Source organism: Sarcophilus harrisii, chromosome 2 (genome assembly GCF_902635505.1).
Source record: "Sarcophilus harrisii chromosome 2, mSarHar1.11, whole genome shotgun sequence".
NCBI classification, from domain to species: Eukaryota; Metazoa; Chordata; class Mammalia; order Dasyuromorphia; family Dasyuridae; genus Sarcophilus; species Sarcophilus harrisii.
This window is the reverse complement of record NC_045427.1, coordinates 263,310,439-263,330,276: the sequence shown is the minus strand read 5'-3', so window position 1 is coordinate 263,330,276 and position 19,838 is coordinate 263,310,439.

Sequence of the window (19,838 nt, the reverse complement as noted above, 5' to 3'; positions counted from 1 at the left end):
TGCTTGTCATCTCTATGTATGATTCTCAGATCTATATAATAATAATTAACATTTATTTAGTACTTTAAAATTTGCATACCTCTTTTACACATTTTATCTTATTTGATCCTCACAACAATCCTATGAGTTAGATGCTGCTAATGTTGTTCATCTTTCTGGAAGGGGACCAAAGGGTGATTCACCTGCAAATGAATTGGATTTGAGTGAGGCAGTTGTTGTGCAAAGTCAGCAGCCTCACTCCAACTTTGGAGTCCAATAGCAAGACAAAGGTCAAGATTGCTGGTAATGGCCCAGGATGCAGCAGTGGGTGACCTTGACCTTTCTAAATTCTGGTCTTTCCAAGGTGTCTGAAGCTACACTCATTTAATGACTAAAGGGTAGAAAAGAATTGGGACAAAAGGTGGCTCAATTTACCACCTAAAAGATCTCTGTCTGAGAAGGGAAGACCCTCAGAGTTTGGGGTCAGAACAATAACAACAACAAAAAAGATTGCTATTTGCACACATTTTAATCCATCAGAACCTAAGCCACAGAGGTTTGGGTTGGGACTATTTTTGGCCATTCAATGAAACCCAGAATGATTTGGGTTTAAAAGCATAGTCAAATGACTCCATTTAAAACACAATGGGCTTTTTAAAAGCCTGTTTTTCTGAGCTATATTTTTTTCTTTATGCTTGTATTTTTATAATATTTATTAAAATACATGCAAAATAGTTTTCAAAATTCATCCTTACAAAACCTTGTGTTCCAAATTTTTCTCTCCCTCCCCGCCAACTCCCTTCTTTCCCTTCTTCTAGACAACAAATAAGCCAAGGTAGGTTAAACATGTGCAATTCTTTTAAAACATGTTTCCACATGTATGATATTGCACAAGAAAAATCAAATCAAAAGGTGGAAAAATGAGAAAGAAAAAAACAGCAACAAAAAAGGTGAAAATACTATATTGTGATCCACATTCAGTCCTCATAGTCCTCTCTCTGGATGCAGATGACTTTCTTCATCACAAGTCTATTGGAATTAGCCTGAATCATCTCATTGTTAAAAAGCACCAGGTCCATCACAGTTGATCATCATATAAGCATCTTGTTGCTGTGTACAATGTTCTCTTGGTTCTATTCACTTTTAGTTCATGTAAGTCTGTCTAAGTCTTTCTGAAATTATCCTACTGATCATTTCTTATAGAACAATATTCCATAACATTCATATGCCATAACTTATTCAGTCATTCCCCAACTGATGGGCATCTATTGAGGTTAGGAAAGGGGACCCCAAAAGTTTGGGGTCACAGACTGGTGTCACAAAGGATGTCAGAAGAATTTGCAGGCTTGAACCCATTTCCTTGTCAAGGGGCAAAGTATAATGTTCTCTTCTCTATTGTTCTCTGAGAGCAGGTTTCTTGGGGAGATTCTGGAGACAGCCTTAGTTTCAGTTTAGTGTAATAATCACCTCAAATTCAGCCAGGAGTTAAAGTCCAGTCCTCTTCCAAAATATCCCAGTTTGCTTTCTTAGAGGCCTATCTCTCTCTTTGGTTCCAAGAGCTCCTGTTGCTAGTCCTTTGCCTCTTCCAGCTTCAGCCTCTCTTCTTCCGAATGTCTCCAGCCAGGACAAAGGTGAAAGTTGGAATAAATCTGTCTTGCCTCCTCTAGTGGGCTCCTCCTCTAGTGGGCTCTTCTCCTCCAAGAGTGGGATTGTGGGTTCTCTGTGACTTGTGAATCTCCTGGACTTGTGAATCTCCCGAAGTCTCTAGTGGGCTTCTGGAAGCTCTTCCTTAAATATGCTCTCTTAAAAGTGTGAATTCTAAAGGTATGAGAGGTGTGAACTAATATGTGAACTCTCCCAAAGGTATGAACTCTGAAGGTGTGAACCAAGTACATATCAACTCCAGTGACTTAGTACCTTGTTTCAAGTTTTGGTCCATAACAGCAAAGTTGTATTGTAATTGTAATGCCAATTATAGCGGGCTAAGTTCCAGAAGACATTAGCAGAAAGCCAGGAGCAAGAAGATAAATTTATAGAAAAAAGAGAGACCAGGAGCTTCATTTTACTTATTTGCTAATTTTATGGCTTACAAATAAGTTTGAGGGGTGATCTTATTCACTATTGTCTCAGGAACTTGGTTATTACTGACCAACAGATTATCTATCTGACAGTAATGTTTGTAGGACTATTCTAAGACCAGAACACATTGAAATCATTGACAGATTGTTAGAACGAGCACTCTTAGGTAAGAAGGCTTCAGGATCACTAATATATCTTCCCTAAAATCCAAGGGAAGAAATATTATTACATTCCTAGGCCAGAGAACTTTTACATTCATTGACAGACAGATCATCAGAACAACAGCACTCTTAGATTACAGGGCCTTAGGATTACTAATATATCTTCCCTAAAATCCAAGAGAAGAAATATCATTATGTTCCTCTACAATTATTTATGGATTGTTAGAACAAGATCACTCCTAGGTCAGGGGGTCTCAAAATCATTGTGGTCTCCCCTAGAAGTCATACTGAAGAAGGGACCTCAAAATTCTAAAACTCCTTAAAGGAGAAAATCTTCAACTCTGCCTCAGTGAGGGGACCCACCAGAGGGAAACAAGACAAATAGTTTCATTCTGTTATCTAGGTAGGGTTGGTTCAGTCTTGAGCAAAAGAATTCCAACCCTATTGAATTAAAAAAACTCATTCAATTCTATTCAAATTCCAGCTCAAGCTGAAACCCAGCTTGTAGATGAGCCAACTTGAGACTCCACCCACTAGCCCCCTTCAGCTTGTAGCCAAAGCTTCTATTATAAAAGAGCCAAACTAAAATCCTCTCTTGGCAGAGGTTCTAAACATGCCATGCTATGTCATGCTAGGCTATGCTATGCCGTGCCAAGGAAGCCTCTGCCCACTGGAATAATATTCTTTTCTAGTGCTACCCTCTCTTTATCCTCACCTATTTCCCTAACGAAATTTTATGCCTCTCTGTCAGGATTTTTAACCTTACTTCCCAATCCCTATAATAAACCTCTTTTATGAATCTAGGTTTTCGGGTTTGTAAATTCCTTTACAGAGAATCTCTGCGCCTCCGGAAGGGAAATCCCAAAACTCCTTACCCTTCTGCTGAACCCAAAGGGGGTGGAAGGGAGCCAAACCTCTCCATTTGGTTCTCTGAACCCTGAATCACTAGACCATATCATTTTAACTCCCTGACCACCAGAAACCTAATCTCATTTTGGTTCCCTAAATCTAGACCTCATCATTTGGTTCCCTACTAAAGGGAATCCCAAAAGCTAAACCTCATTATATTTTTGGTTCCCATACTGGGAGCCCTGAAAACTAGACTTCACCTCATCAAGACCACATCACATCCATTCAGTTTCCATTTCCTTGCCACAACAAAAAGGGCTGCTACAAACATTTTTGTACATGTGACTTTTTTTCTCTTTTTTATGATTTCTTTGGGATACAGACCCAGTAGAAACACTGCTGGATCAAAAGGTGTGCACAGTTTGATAGCCCTTTGGGCATAGTTCCAAATTGCAGTGCCATATTTTTGAAAAATCAAATATGAAAATTGCTTTTTTAAAGAAGAAACTATTATTATCTCCATTTTACAGATAAGAAAACTGAATCAGACAGTGGTTTATTTTCTTGCCTACTTGCAGTGTCAGAAACAATTTTAGAACTTGAGTTTTCCTGATTTCAAGTCTAGCATCCTGTGTCAACTAACTGTGTGACCCGGCACAAGTCATTTAACCCATATTTGCATCAGTTCCTTATCTAAAATGGGGAGACACTGGGGAAGGAAACAGCAAACCATTCCAGTATCTCTGCCAAGAAAACCCCATAGTATCACTAAGAATTGGATATGACTCAACAATTTTCCATTTCTAGAATATGTCCTTCCCATCTCTTAGAATTTCTTGTTTCATTCCAGATTCATCCCAGATACTACTTCCACATGTGGCTCACAAGTGCTAGTACTCTTGTTGAGGTTGGGAAGGGAAACCCCAAAGTCCCAGATTGGTGTCCTGAGGTGTCTCAAAAGAATTTGAAGGCTTGAACCCATTTCCTAATCAAGAGGCTAAGTTTTATTGAAAGTAATGGTATGCCATTACAAAGTGGACTGAATTCTAAGGGAATCCAGTAAAGAAACAGAGGATAGAGCATCAGCCCTGAAATCAGGAGGATCTGAGTTCAAATTTGACCTCAAACACTGAGCACTTCCTTGTTGTGTGACCCGGGGCAAGTCACTTAACCTTGTGAGGGATAGAAAATCCTATCCAAAAATGATTACTCAGAAGTAAAAAGCAGAAAAGTTGTTTATTTAATTAATTCTCATGAGAATGAGCAATTCCACCGCGAGGAGGGAAAGAGAGAGAGCTCACGGTAAAAGGGCTAAAGAAGGGGATAAGGTATACAGTTTATATAGGTTTTAAATACAAAGGCAACTAATTGGCCAGATGTTGGTAACTTGAACAGTGATAAATGTCATCATTCGAGGTTAAATACATATGTCTAAAATCTAAGTACATATTGGCTACCACTCAACATAGTCACATAGGTCACAGAGACCTAGAGAAACTAAAAATACAGAAGAGGAAGTTAAATGTCCTTGGAAGTTCAGCTGCTGGAAGTTCTTCACTTTATCTTTACTACATACAGCTGCTGGAAGTTCTTCAACTACACACACACACACACACACACACACACACACAACCCCAATTGTCCCAGAAAAAAAAAAGGAACAGAAAGCAAAGGAGATACTCTTACACAGTTTTCAATCATAGATATGCTAATTTGATGGCTCATAGTAGGAAAGAATGCTACCCTTTCCCCCCATGTCCCCCAAGGAGTGGTTCCCGGTTGATTAGATTATTACTGACAAGATTACGAGTCAGCAATGAATTGGAGTGGTCTTATTCACAGTTGTCTCTGGAGTTTGATCTGTGGGAGTTTCCTGAGGCCAGAAGCTATTTGGCTAAGGAGTGGACAGAATCAGATAGACTAGGTGTGCGAGTTTCCTGAGGTAGATTCCAAAGCCAGAGACCCAGGACCACTAAACCATTAGAACAGAAGCCCCTCCTCCCAGGGTCAGGAGACCACAAAATCACATTACATCACTTTCATTACTAAAGAAATTACATATATACATATACCTATACCCACCAAGTCTATCTATCTTTCCATCTATCTCTTTGTGTGGGACAATGACTACTAGAATCAAAAGTTCAGAGTCTGAGTCAGAGATCAGAAAAGGTCTTTATTTTTTCTCATGAGAAAAGGCACAGCTCTCACTTGGTCAGGGACAGCCAGGAAGTGCAATGTACAGAAGGGTGCACTCCCCCTTTGCTCTAATCCTAACCCCATCCCTAATCCTCTGTTTTACATCACCATTTCCTGGTAAGACTAGCTCACAATCTTCTTGCTAGTACTAACTAATGGATGCAAAGCAGTATCAATCCTTCATTAGCCTAATTATTCATAGCTAATCTATAATTTATCATTACATTACACTTTACAAAATGTCATTATGTATTTTCTTTCACCAAATTCGAAAGCATCCAATCAAAAGGGGCTAGTATGATTTCTCTTTAACATTATTTCATCATGGGTTGTAAAGCTGAGCCTGTGTAGAGATAAGAGTGTAGCAGTGAGGAAACTTCACTAAATGTCATTTCTTACATCTCCATCTATCTATCATCTCCCTATTTTTAGATGCTTATATTTAATGAAGAAAGAAAATATGTAAAAGAGAGATAAAAAGTTGGGAATGAGGGTGGGGAAGGTACCAGATATAGGAAATATGTGTGTGTGTATATGTGCATGTACTTATGTAAACATACACATATAGTTTCATGAATATATATATATATATATATTTTTATTGTGTACATACACATGTACATGTACAATAGCCATTTCCCAATAAATAAAGAATCAAAGCATATGAACAGGCACTTTTCAAAAAAAAGAAAGAAAGAAAGAAATTCAAGGCATCAACAATCACCTGGAAAAATGCTCTAGATCACTAATAATTGGAGAAACACTATTAGAGCAATGTTTACGTTCTACTTCATTTTTATCAGGGCAAGGATGGCAAAAGAACAAATGACAAATGTTGGTAGTACTATGGAAAAGCAAATATATTTTCCAGACATTCTGGAAAGGAATTTGGAACTATGCACAGCAAGTTACCAAACTGTGCATAACCTTTGATTATGTATACCAAAGAAATCAAAGGAGTGGGGAAATCTGTAAAAATGCAATAGCTCTTTGCATAGTAGTCCTAAACTGGAAACCAGGGTGGCAGTATGAGAAATGGATGGGCATTTTGGTTTCCACAGTTATGAAAATCAAATTGAAAAAAATTAAACAAATTAGAAAATTGAAACCCATAAGGAAAACAAAGAATAATCAAGGGTGGAGGTTGTCTTCCCCCAAAAGAATGCAAGCTCCATAGGGGCAGGGACTGCCTTTTGTAATCAGGTACAGTGGTCTGAGATTTGAAAAGAATCTTTTGTCCTCTGCCCTTAGCCTTCCTTTGTTAACACACCCCTTCTAGAATGTAAACTCTTTTGGAAGCTCCAGGGACTGATTATTTAATAAAGGATGAAGATTCATGTAACTTCTATAACATCCAATTAATGAGGAATCAGGGGAGGGACTTGTGCTTCAGGGTAGGAAATAAAATGCTGCCTTTGGAGTTTCAAAGGTGTGTCTACTCACCTAGACATCCATTCTTGAAAGAATGTAAAATAAAACTTTCCTGCATTCATCAGTGAGTCTGTGGAATTTTGGCAAGATATTTTGTTTCTTACAAATGGGGGTTCTTCTGGGATCCAGACATTTTGAGTTTAGGGTGGCTCCTGTCAAAAAACGAGGAGACATGTTCTGTTGATTTTAATGGCCTTGCTCTGCTTGGGTTCCCCCACTCAAACTATCCAAGATCCTAGGACCATATTGATAAGTAAGGTCACTGATAAGTCAAGGAATCAAGAAAGAAAATAGAGGAGGTTCTGCAGCAACCAGGCAACTGTGCACAAACCAAAGGTAAGAATGTGGACTATCTAGTATTGCCTTTAGTGGCTGTGGCTTGAGGTGTCAGGTTAGTAAGATGGGAAATTTAATAGCACCAAGGAGTGGGAACTCCTGGAACACACCTTTCATATAGTCTGGAAGAGAGGGCATGTCAGAAAATCCAGAGTTGAGTAAATATTAGTGATCTGGGATGATTGGAGTGTGGAGATATCACACCGGAGTGCAGGAAGGATCTGCACAAGAGCTGTATTTATAAGAAACTCTAGGGGAGAAGTAAAGATGTAGGTCTCTGGAAGAGAAGAGAAGAAAAGAGAATCTTTTCTAAGAAGTAGGGAAGGAACAACTCTGTACTAGACAGAAAGAAAATGAATTTAAAAGAAGTTTGTGTCTGTGTTTTGTCTTCTATGTTTCAGTAAGCTGAATTACAAAAGGAAAAAAATGTGGCCATTTTAGGATTTAAAAGTGCTTGTGATGCATCTTAATGCAAAGTAAACTCAATTTTTCTTAAGCTTTCAAGTTTCTCTCCCTAGAGGAGACTGGAAATGACCAGAGCCACTGAGTGTGGACTTTTTCCAGTCCAGCATCTTCAAAGAATGGTAGGCTTCCCCAAAACTCCATGCTCTGGAATCTGCCTCATTTTCTCTCTAGATGGGTCCCTATGTTCCCTATCCCCTCAGAGCCCCAAAACTCTTCTCAAGGGACTCTGAACTCTGTGAAAGGGGTATGGTCTTGTTTCCATGTGGCTTGGGAAAATCTAGGGAAATCTATTTTCACTTTAAAATCTTTTCTCTTTTCCAATACAGCAATTCACATAGAGAAGAGTACAAAATTTAGGAGGGGAGATAGGAGATATTGCCATTTTGCTCCCAGGAGCCTTTGTTTCCATCTCAGGGCACAAATACTTTACTGCTATTTTCAAAGATTTTGGGCAATCTAGAAGAATGGGGTTTTTGAGGGGAAAGAGGAATTTTCTCCCAAAAATGTGACCTAAATTACTGTGTATTTAAATTTAAATGGTATATGATAGAATTACTTTCAACTAATGCATTTGGAAATAAGATTTTAGAAATGTGTGTGCATTAATATTGAAATATTACTACAAGAAGTTTAAATTTCTATTTGATTTGATTTTAAGTCTTAAAATAAGGTTATTAAAACAAAATTCTCTGGTAACTTATCTAAAGAGATCACATATTTGTATCTCCTAATTGGATGAAATATGTTGCTTTCTAAATTGTATATTGGGCAATTTGTAAAAATTATTGAAGGGGGAGAAAAACTGTTCCCTTTACTGAAACTGTGTTCTCTTTAAAATTATCACTCTGAAACTGTGTTCCCTTTTGATCTGTGATCCCTTTTGGAGTGTCCCCCCAGATACATTATCTTTCGGGGATGCCAGACCCATTGATTCAATTAGAAATCCTGGTCAAAAAGTACCCCTTTGAAGTATTGTTAATTCCAACAGGAGATCTGGGCCGGATACCAATAAGCATCTAGGCCTGTGAACCTTGGCTTCCTTTCAATATGAAGCCTCAAGAGTAGGCTTTTCTAAAAGGGCAGTTTCTAAACTCACTCCTTGCAGAAGGTCCAAAGCAGCTTGCTAGAACCCTGCCCACTAAGAAGGCATTCTCTTCTCAATGTCAGCCTTCATTTCCCTGATAGGACTTTGCCACTAAAGAAGTCATTCTCTTAGAAGAACTGGCTTCCTGTCCAACAATAAGCTTTCATTTTTGCCAATTAATAATCTGGGTTTCATGAATTCTTTCATGAAAAACCTGTGTGCCGACCATAAGGGGATTTTAATAACTCTCTGACTGGCATTAACCTCATCATTATGAACTATACTTTAAAATGTTGTCAGCTCTCCTGGCTATATGTATAAGCTTTATGAAATTTGGTCCAAAGTTATTTAGATATTACCTACATTATGAATTTAAAGTTTTAAAAAAAATTGTTTTAAAAACAAGGGACAAGAAAGGTTGATTAGCAAAAGCAGTTGATAGTTTGAATGGAACATCCAGTTAGAATCTCACAAGCTAAAATATTGATTTTTAAAGTAACCTTTTTTCAATTGGTGTGTATGTTAAAATTGGAAAATTGACTGTAAATTACATGGGATTCCTATCCATTTTTGTGATAGGCGATGTTATATCTATTTGATGTAATAGAACTGTGTCCCCTGATCTTTGTGGAGGGTGGGCTACCTGGCCTGAGGAAATTCCTAAAAATGATCCCACTCTCCTACTTGGTTCTCGCAGGAATCACTCACTTCCAATTAATCTGTGAATCACTTTGGTCTGTGAAACAATCACCACCTTATTGATTTGAAAATTAGCCTTTAAGTGCTCATAGAAGACTAATCAAAAAATGATTCTGTACCCAAACCTTTGCTAATTCCTATTTGGAACTGGCCCACTGGGTAACTTCTCAGTGTAAAGATAAACTTTTTTTTCCCCAAAAACCTTACCTGCAGATCAGGACTGTGAATTCTGTGACACCAGTCTGGCAACTCCATTTCTGTTGGGTATCTCTCACCCTTCATCTCTCACCTCTTAATATTATGAAAATTGTGAGACTGCTACTTAAATTATTTGCAATTATTGTCATAATATTGAAACCTAAATTGATAATTATTATTGATATGGATTAGGATGTTGGACACAGAGAAACAAATGTTGGGCACAACAAGAAACAGAAGGTTGGGCACAGACACAAAGAGGAGTGGGATGTTGGGTTGCACCAAATAATGTAATTTGAGGATCCAAAAGTGATGTGGTTATGTTGAGGTATGAGAAATGAGGAGTGAGAGACACCCTAACAGAGATGGGACCCCCAGGTTTTTGTGGAAGAATTTGCAGTCCCAATCTCCAGGCAAGGTTTTTGCCAAAAAAAAAAAAAAAAAAGTGTTTATTTTACACTGAGATGTTCCCTCAGTGGGCTCTTCCAGATAGGGAATTGGATTTCACATGTATACTTGTCAAATTATAGAATTGTAGAGGCTTGAATAGCCATAGATAAGTAGGTACAATTGTGTCCTAATAGAGAAAGAGGATTTTTATGTTCAATTTGGAATAATGTTTGATTTGCTACAAGGGTTAGACATTTAGAAAATGCAGATTAAAGAGTAAGTTGATTATACATGTAATAGGTATAGCTCTCTTAGCAAGATTTGGAATCAAGTAAAGGATTTAAGACAAGTGATAGACAACAATACCCGAACAGAATTGGTAAAGTACTCTGTAAAGGGTCTGAACAAAAAGCAATTTCTATGTCTGTGCTACAGGTTGTCCCATGTCCAGATGTACCATTCCCTTTGGATATGAAAAAACAGGGGAGAAAATTTCTCCTGTTCCCAAAATAACATTCCTGGGGAGAATTGCAGTGCTTTATTCTATCTTTCCCTTCTGTAAGGGAATAAACCAGGCTATCCTAGACCCTTAGCTCTGGAGATCAATCAGCTAGCCTCTCAGGAGAATGGTGAGAGATTTCAAAATCTAGGGATTATAGTGGCATGTACTGAGAGTAGCTCTGACAATTTCTCAGGGATAACCATACCTAAAGCAAACCTTGGGTGGTATTGTAGAGCAGCACTCTCAAACCTGCTTTGCCTGGGAACTTTGCCTGGGAACTGAGTGGGCACCTGTGCATTCGATGAAGTAAGAAAGACTGAATCAGGAAGAATTTAGTCAAGGATAGTAACTGATGAATTCAAGGCTAGAAATCTAATTCTGGATTTAGATCATTCCTATGCTGGTGAGTAAATATTATTGGATAAGTTACATCAGAGAAGCAGTGAAGAGAATAGCAGAATAGTTAGATGTCATTAACAGAATAGCATGGGAAAATAGAATCACTCTAGAAAGGTTATTGGCAGGAAGAGGAGAAACATATGTTGCAATTGGAAATAGTTTCACTTCTAGTACAGCCCTATCAAAAAAATTAGCAGAAAATTCAGGGATTAATTATCCATTCTGTATAAGGAGATCTCTGCAGGGGTTAATAGACTTTTATTAAGTGGAATGTTAAAAAATTTAACCAAATTTGAGGAATTAGAAAAGGTTGTGGAAACCAAATTATTAAAAAAGAAAAAAATGGAGGAAATTGTGAGAAGTGGATGGGCATTTTGGTTTCCACAGTTATGAAAATCAAATTGGAGAAATGAAACAAATTAGAAAACTGAAACCTACAAGGAAATCAAAGAATAATCAAGGGTGGCGGTCATCTCCACCCTTCTGTAAGGAATGGAAGCTCCTTCTGTAACATCCAATTAATGAGGAATCAGGGGAAGAACTTGTACTTCAGGATAGGAAATAAAATGCTGCCTTTGGAGTTTCAAAAGTGTGTCTACTCACCTACACACCCATTCTTGCAAGAATGTAAAATAAATCTTTCCTACATTCATCAGTGAATCTGTGGAGTTCTTGGTAAGATATTTTGTTTCTTACAGTATTCTTCAACTGGTGAAATACTGTAATATATGAATATGGATGAAATATTATTATGCCATAAGAAATAATGAAATGGACAATTTCAGAGGCATCTGGGAAGATTTGCGAACTGATACAGAGAAAAGTGAGTAGAATAATCTATACAATGATAACATTTTTTTTTTTGTGAAGAGGCCAAAGCCCACTTGCCTTTATTCTTCACCGGGTCCTGTTTTTTCCTGACTTTCTCTTTACTTTAAAACCATTCTCCATTTAGTGCTGAGTCATCCTGAAATATCCCTCTGTATATAGCTGTGGAACAGCCTACCATGCATATGTCCCACTCACCAAGGAATTGCCCTCCTCAAGGACTTCTTCTACTGGTGAATTATTCTTGGATCTTGCATTTTGTGGAGAGGCTTTTTGGCCAAGGCTTCATGTGGCTTCTAGCTCTTTTTGTGACTTTCTCTGGACTTTAAAATCACATCCCACACCTGGTACCAATTCCCCCTCTCCCTTTTTTGGTTCCTTTTGTATGTTATCTTTTCCCATTAGAACATAAGCTCCTTAAGAGCAGGGAAAGTCTATTTTTTGTTGTTGTTGTTGTTATTATTTGTTTCCCTAGGACTTAGCATAGTGTCTAACAAATAGTAAGCAGTTCACATTTTTTATCTCCTTCCTTCTTCCATAATGGAAAAAAAAAAAAACAACTGAAATACTGATTAATGCCATGACAAAATGTAAGTCCAAAAGAATGATGATGAAACAGGACACTCACCTCCTAACAGATGATGAATTTAAAATGCAGAGACATACATTTTTAGACATTACTAGTGTGAGGATTTATTTTGTGAGACTATGTAGGTATGTGTTGGGGCAATTTTTTTCAATTAAAACTACTCAATTTGGGGTGGAGTAGACAGATAAATTTTTTAAATCTTATCACCTGAAAAACAAAATAAACTATTTTAATAGATAATGATGTGTTTGAGTTATAGCACAAAATGATATGTTGATATAGGCACCAAATGTTGGGTTCCGTCATGTGATAATAAATTCACAATGGTCATTCTCTTTGGCAAAAGGGACATTTATTTAGGAGAAGAGCTCTCAGACAAAATGAAGAGGTAAAATAGGCACCAGGAAAGGTAAATATGAAATAGATTTGGAAGAGTACATAGTTAGCAAGAGAAAAGGTTTTAACAGTTAACAATACAGACAAGTTCCCTGGTGGAACTCACAATTAACCAGGAGAAAAGGAATATTCCATGAGGTGAGAGTATACTATTGAATGGCAGGTTAAATCTATAGAAGAGTTCAGCGCGAATTTAAAAATCTAAAAGAGTTAAGGAAAGGCATGAAACATGAAGAAAGGATGGGGTGAGAGGGAAAACGCCATGAAGGAGTAAGGAGAAAGACACCAGGAGACAGAATTTCACCATGGTGGGCAAACCCAAAGGGGGTTTAACAAAGATGGCATGGGTCATAGGCAAATTTATAGGGAAAATTTAACTTTGGGAGTTTGATATAACTTGTCTTTCTGATTAGATACAGTAAGGTGGGGTTACCCAGGACTTGGATGGGATTGTAAGGCTGAATTGATACCCATTAGTGCCCTTCCATTGTTGCCTCAGTATTTATCAATACTTCAGGTTTTCTCTGCCAACCTTATCTAGTAACCCAGGACCTCAACAGATAATATTTCCCCCCATTACATATCAAAACAATTTTTAACATTTGGGCTTTTTTTTTTTTTTTAAGTTTTGAGTTTCAAGTTCTATCCCTCCCTCTTTTACTCCTTCCTTCTCCGCCCCATCCTTGAGATGATAAACAATCAAATATTGGTAATGCATATGGAATCATAAAATATTTCCATATTAGTCAAATAATAAACTTTTAAAAATCACTATCTAATGAAATAAAAGCATTTGAAAAACTTCACCATAAATAGAGAAACAAACTTCTTTTATTTGGGTTTTCTGTAGGGAATGTTTCTTAACACTAGCAGACTTCTTAGGTAATCATTTCCTTAGTCTACAGTATTAATAAAATTCTGATATAACAAGAGAATTTGGATAATTTGCTGGTATTGGTTGTTCTACAACCTTCACCTGAAGAATTAGGACTTTAATGGAATTTGACTAAGGTTAGACCTTGGAAAAAAGTGACATCTTTCAATAGATACAAAACAGCTGTCTTGATAATAATGGCCATTTTCCAACTAAAATGAAAACAAAACAAGAAACAAGCCCAGCACTATGAAAACTAGTATGTTAGCATTGCAAACATGACATTGAAATGGTTGGGGATTTTGGACCTGAGGCCAAAATATCAAAGGTGGATGATGAAATTCCTCATTTTTGACTTTATTACATATTTTCAAAAGCTGTACACAATAGAAATCTTCAGTTTTAGCTTCAGTTCTCTTTTTCTGTTCTACTATGTATTTGGAAATGTCCATTTTATTTAGTGCAAAATTTGAAATATAAAAGGAGGGGGAATGCCCTCCTTTGAAATCTATAATTGGTCTAGGATAGATGGTTGCTGTTTTTAAACTAGAAAAGATGAGATTCTCAGATTGGCTAAGATGACAGGAAAATATAATGATGAATGTTGGAGGGGATATGGGAAAACTGGGACACTGATACATTGTTGGTGGAATTGTGAATAAATCCAATCATTCTGGAGAGCAATTTGGAACTATGCTCAAAAAGTTATCAAACTGTACATGCCCTTTGACCCAGAAGTGTTACTACTGGGCTTATATATCCCAGAGAAATCTTAAAGGAGGGAAAAAGACCCACATGTGCAAAAATGTTTGTAGCAGCCCTTTGCATAGTGGCTAGAAATTGGAAACTGAATGGATGCCCATCAATTGGAGAATGGCTGAATCAATTATGGTATATGTATATTATGGAAGATTATTGTTCTGTAAGAAATGGCCAACAGGATGATTTCAGAGAGGCCTGGAGAGACTTAAACAAATTGACGCTGAGTAAAATGAGTAGAACCAGGAGATCATTGTACATGGCAACAACAAGATTATACACTGATCAATTCTGATGGATGTGGCTCTCTTCAACAATGAATTGATTCAAACCAATTCCAATTGTTCAGTAATGAAGAGATCCATTTACACCCAGTGAGAGGACTGTGGGAACTGAGTGTGGAGCACAACATAGCATTCTCACTCTTTCTGTTGTTGTTTCCTTGCATTTTTGTTCTCCTTCTGAGGTTTTTTTTTTCCTTTCTAGATCTGATTTTTCTTGTGCAGCAAGATATGTATGGATATGTATATATATATTGGATTTAACATATATTTTAACATGTATTGAAATAACTGCCATCTAAGGGAGAGGGTGGGGGGAAAGAGGGGAAAATTTGGAACAGAAAGTTTTGCAAGGGTCAGTGTTGAAAAATTACCCATGAATATGTTTTGTAAATAAAAAGTTATAATAGAAAAGATGAGGTTATAAACTACCTGTCAATTCTATATCAATATGAATGATTATGAAGTGAAAAAATAGGTACTAGGAATGGTAATGTGAAAGAGATTCTGAAGAGCAATAGATTCTTTTATACAATAGTATAAAAGAGATTCAGTTCACCACATAGAACAATTATGATGAGCCATCCATCACAGATTACAAAGGTGTGCTACTTATTTAATGTGAATAGATTCACCAGCTCAAGCAAATACAACACAGAAGGCAGTCATACTGAATGAGCAATTTGGTTTGGGAAAACATAATCTTTTAGAGTCTCAAAGGAGCAGAAGAACTAGAGGGACAGGATCTATGGAGTTAAGGGGAGATAAAGGTGGGATCAAGGAGAGGCTAGGTAGAATTCACCCAGCTGACCAGATCCCAGACATGTCAAAGATATGCCAATCAAGATAGTTTGAGGAAGCTAACTTCCTTTTTGTATACAATTATGATTAATAGAATTTACGTTATGACTGTCTTAATTTATGATAATAAGACAGTCTGGGAAAGGTAAGTTCCCATTAAGGTTTTGCTGATTAGACAGTCTTGGGAAACTGACCTTGACAAAGGATTGACAAAAGAGCAGGATGGGATTCATATCAATTATAGTGAAAACAATGAACAATTTCCCATTATCAAAGAGGTCTAAGCAAGAAAAAAATCAGATAATAGTCAGAGAATTTTGTGTTTAGTTATTTTCAGTCATGTCCAACTCTCTGTGATGCCATTTGAGGTTTTCTTGGCAAAGATATTAGAGCCATTTTGCCATTTCCTTCTCCAGCTCATTTTACAGATGAAGAACTGAAATATACAGGGTGAATGAGTTGTCTGGGCTTATACAGATAGTAAAATCTGAGGATGGATTTGAACTAGGTCTTCCTGACTCTATGCCCAATGCTCTATTTACTTTGCCACCTAGCTGCCCATCTAAAAGAATTTAGTTAAATATAAAAAGTCAGTCAACAAGATCTTAATCAATTAGTATTTAATTAGTGCCTATTTCTGTGACAAGCACAGCGCTAGACACTGAGGATACAAGGAAAACAAAAAAATAGTTCCTGAACTCAACTATGTACAAACAAGATAAATAAAGGATAAATTGGAGATGATCAACAATGGGATGGCATTAGTGTTAAGGGGACTCTGGAAAGGCTTGCTGACGAAGCTGAGAAGCTTTAAAGAAAGCCAAGGAAACTAGAAGGCAAAGATGAGAAGGGAAAGAGCTCCCTGGGAGTCAGAGAGGAGGGGGGAAGAGAAAAACTCAGTGAAAAACCCTAGCAAAACAATATAGAGGAAGGGACATTTTCTTAAGAAATAACCAACTTGGCTGGGACATTGATGCATTGTTGGTGGAGTTGTGAACTAATCCAACCATTCTGGAGAGTAGTTTGGAACTATGCTCAAAAAGTTATCAAACTGTGCATACCCTTTGATCTAGCAGTGTTACTACTGGGATTATATCCCAAAGAGATTATAAAGAAGGGAAAGGGACCTGTATGTGCACGAATGTTTGTGGCAGCCCTTTTTGTAGTGGCTAGAAACTGGAAACTGAATGGATGTCCATCAGTTGGAGAATGGCTGAATAAATTGTGGTATATGAATATTATGGAATATTACTGTTCTGTAAGAAATGACCAACAGGATGATTTCAGAAAGGCCTGGAGAGACTTACACGAACTGATGCTGAGTGAAATGAGCAGGACCAGGAGATCATTATATACTTCAACAACAATACTAGATGATGACCAGTTCTGATGGACCTGGCCATCCTCAGCAACGAGATCAACCAAATCATTTCCAGTGGAGCAGTAATGAACTGAACCAGCTATGCCCAGAGAAAGAACTCTGGGAGATGACTAAAAACCATTACTATTTATGCCCACCTGCATTTTTTATTTCCTTCACAAGCTAATTGTACAATATTTCAGAGTCTGATTCTTTTTGTACAGCAAAATAACGTTTTGGTCATGTATACTTATTGTGTATCTAATTTATATTTTAATGTACTTAATTAACATCTACTGGTCATCCTGCCATCTGGGGGAGGGGGTGGGAGGTAAGAGGTAAAAAATTGGAACAAGAGGTTTGGCAATTGTTAATGATGTAAAGTTACCCATGCATATATCCTGTAAATAAAAGGCTATTAAATAAATAAATTAATTAATTAAAAAAAAAAGAAAAGAAATAACCAACTTGGGCTCTTAAGTCTCCCTCCTGTCATTAAATAGCTATCATATATTGGGTAAGTCTTAAAATCTCTATGCCTTGGTTATTTCATCTATGAAATGGGAATTATAATACCTTATTGAAGGTAGAAATTGAGGGCAGAAATCTGAACCACACGACTTACAAAGAAAGAAAAAATTGACTAGAAATCAATTGGAATATTTTCTTTTTTCTTGAGGATCATGACATCAGAGAGATGATGCCATGACATGCAAGTGAACTGGATTTAAATGAGGAGGATGGAGGATGAAGTCCTGGGTCACTAAATGGGTGTTGGCAGAGAAAGCCTGAAGTACTGATAAAATTATTCCCTGAGGCAAGCAAGCAAGGGCACTGATGGGGATCAGTTCACTTTATATCCCCACCCCCTGTAGAAGTCATAGGTATTCTCATCTTCCTGTATCCAGTCAAAAATCCAAATTATGTTGAACCCCCAAGATTAAGTTTCCCTTATAAATCTGCCTATGGCCCATGCCATCTTTGCTGAATCCCTTTTGGGTCAACCATCTGCCTTGTGGTGTCTTTACTCTCATCCCCTCATCATACCTCATAGTATCTTTCTCCTTCTTATACCTAACTCTTTTAGGATGCTAAATCCCTTTATGGATGTAGTCTGCTAGTGAATGGAATACTTCTACTTCATGGAATATTATTTTAATGGATTTTTCCAAACTCCTTTCCTTGGTGATTCTATTGCTCTCCTAAATCTTTTTCATATTTATCATTCCTACTCTCTATAGTTTCTCTTCATTTTGTCTGTAACCTCTTCTCCTTAATAAATCTATCTTCTGGAAAGAGAATGGCCATTGTGAATTCTTCACATGACTGAACCTCAACATTTGATATCTACATTCTCATCATGGTGCTAAAAGCTGAACCTCAAACACATCAGGAAGGCTATGTAAAGTCACTAACCTTACTTTTTCATCTGGAGCCATCTGAGTTCAGTCGTAAGATATAGATTAGGATGATTCAAATCGAATATAGAGACTGTCCCGACCACATATTGTAGGTAATCAAAGGTTTTAGAGCCCAGCTTCTTAAACTCCGGGTTAGAACCCCATATGGAGTCTTATAACTAAATGTGGGGGTCATGAAATTATGATTTATTATCAGTAAATGTTTGATTTGTATACCTATTCTGTTATGATTCTTACAAGGTGCTAAGTCATTGGAATTGATAGGCACTCCAGGAGATTCACAAGTCAGGATTCAGTCGGGAGATTCACAAGTCAGAAGCCCACAAGTCAACTAGAGACTAGAGGAGATTCACAAGTCAGGATTCAGTGGAGGAGATTCACAAGTCACAGAGAACCCACAATCCCACTCTGGGAGAAGGAGTCAATTCATTCCATATATATATATATATATATATATATATATATATCACCTTTGTGTGGGCTGGACCCTTGGGATTCGGAAGAAGAGAGGCTGAAGCTGAAGAGGCAAAGGACTAGCAACAGGAGCTCTTGGAACCCAGGAGAGGGATAGGCCTCTAAGAAAGCTAACTGGGCTATTTTGGAAGAGACAAAGGACTGGACTTTAACTCCTGGCTGCATTTGAGGTGATTATTACACTGAACTGAAAGTAAAGCTGCTCCTAAAAACCCCCCCAGAAACCTGCTCCCAGAGAACAATATATTCTAGAGAAGTGAGAAGAGAACATTACACTATTTAATGCATTTTATAAATGTTTTATATATAAAATAATACGTATTTATATATTTTATTTATACCCAGCATCATGGAAAATTTTCCAGTGAAAAGGGGTCAAGAGTAGAAAAAGTTTAAGAATCCCTGTTCTAGAGGCAGGGAGATGATCTTTTGGAGCTTGTTCTATGTGGTAATTCTCTGTTGGGATAATGGGGAAAACACTGTATTGAACATTCAAGAGGACTGGCATTTGAGACTTGATTCTGTCACTAATAACATTAGTCGAATTCTACTGAGCCTCCCTTCTTTAATAAAACCCCAGAGCTGCAAGGCACCACAGAAGTAATTTGGTCCAGTGACTTTTATGTTACAGATTCAAAAAAAAAAAAAAAAAAAAAAAAGACACCAATCACAAACATTTATTAAGCTAAACATCATGTTGGCTCTAGGAATACAAAGACAATTTTTTTTTTGTCCTTGCTCTCTAGGAGCTTATCTTCTATGGGGAAAATAACCTGCAAGCATATAACTAAACACAGTACCAGGTATAGAAGATGGTTTGAATTGAGTTTTGAAAGATAATAGGTATTCAATTATGGGAATATTATTGTTCGGTAAGAAATGACCAGCAGGATGATTTCAGAAAGGCCTGGAGAGACTTACAGGAACTGATGCTGAATGAAATGAACAGGACCAGAAGATCATTACATACTTCAACAACAATACTATATGATGACCAGTTCTGATGGACCTGGCCATCCTCAGCAATGAGATCAACCAAATCAGTTCCAATAGAGCAGTAATGAACTGAACCAACTACGCCCAGTGAAAGAACTCTGGGAGATGACTAAGAATTACATTGAATTCCCAATCTCTATATTTTTGCCCGCCTGCATTTTGGATTTCCTTCATAGGCTAATTGTACAATATTTCAGAGTGTGATTCTTTTTGTACAACAAAATAACAGTTTGATCATGTATACTTATTTTGTATTTAATTTATACTTTAACATATTTAACATGTATT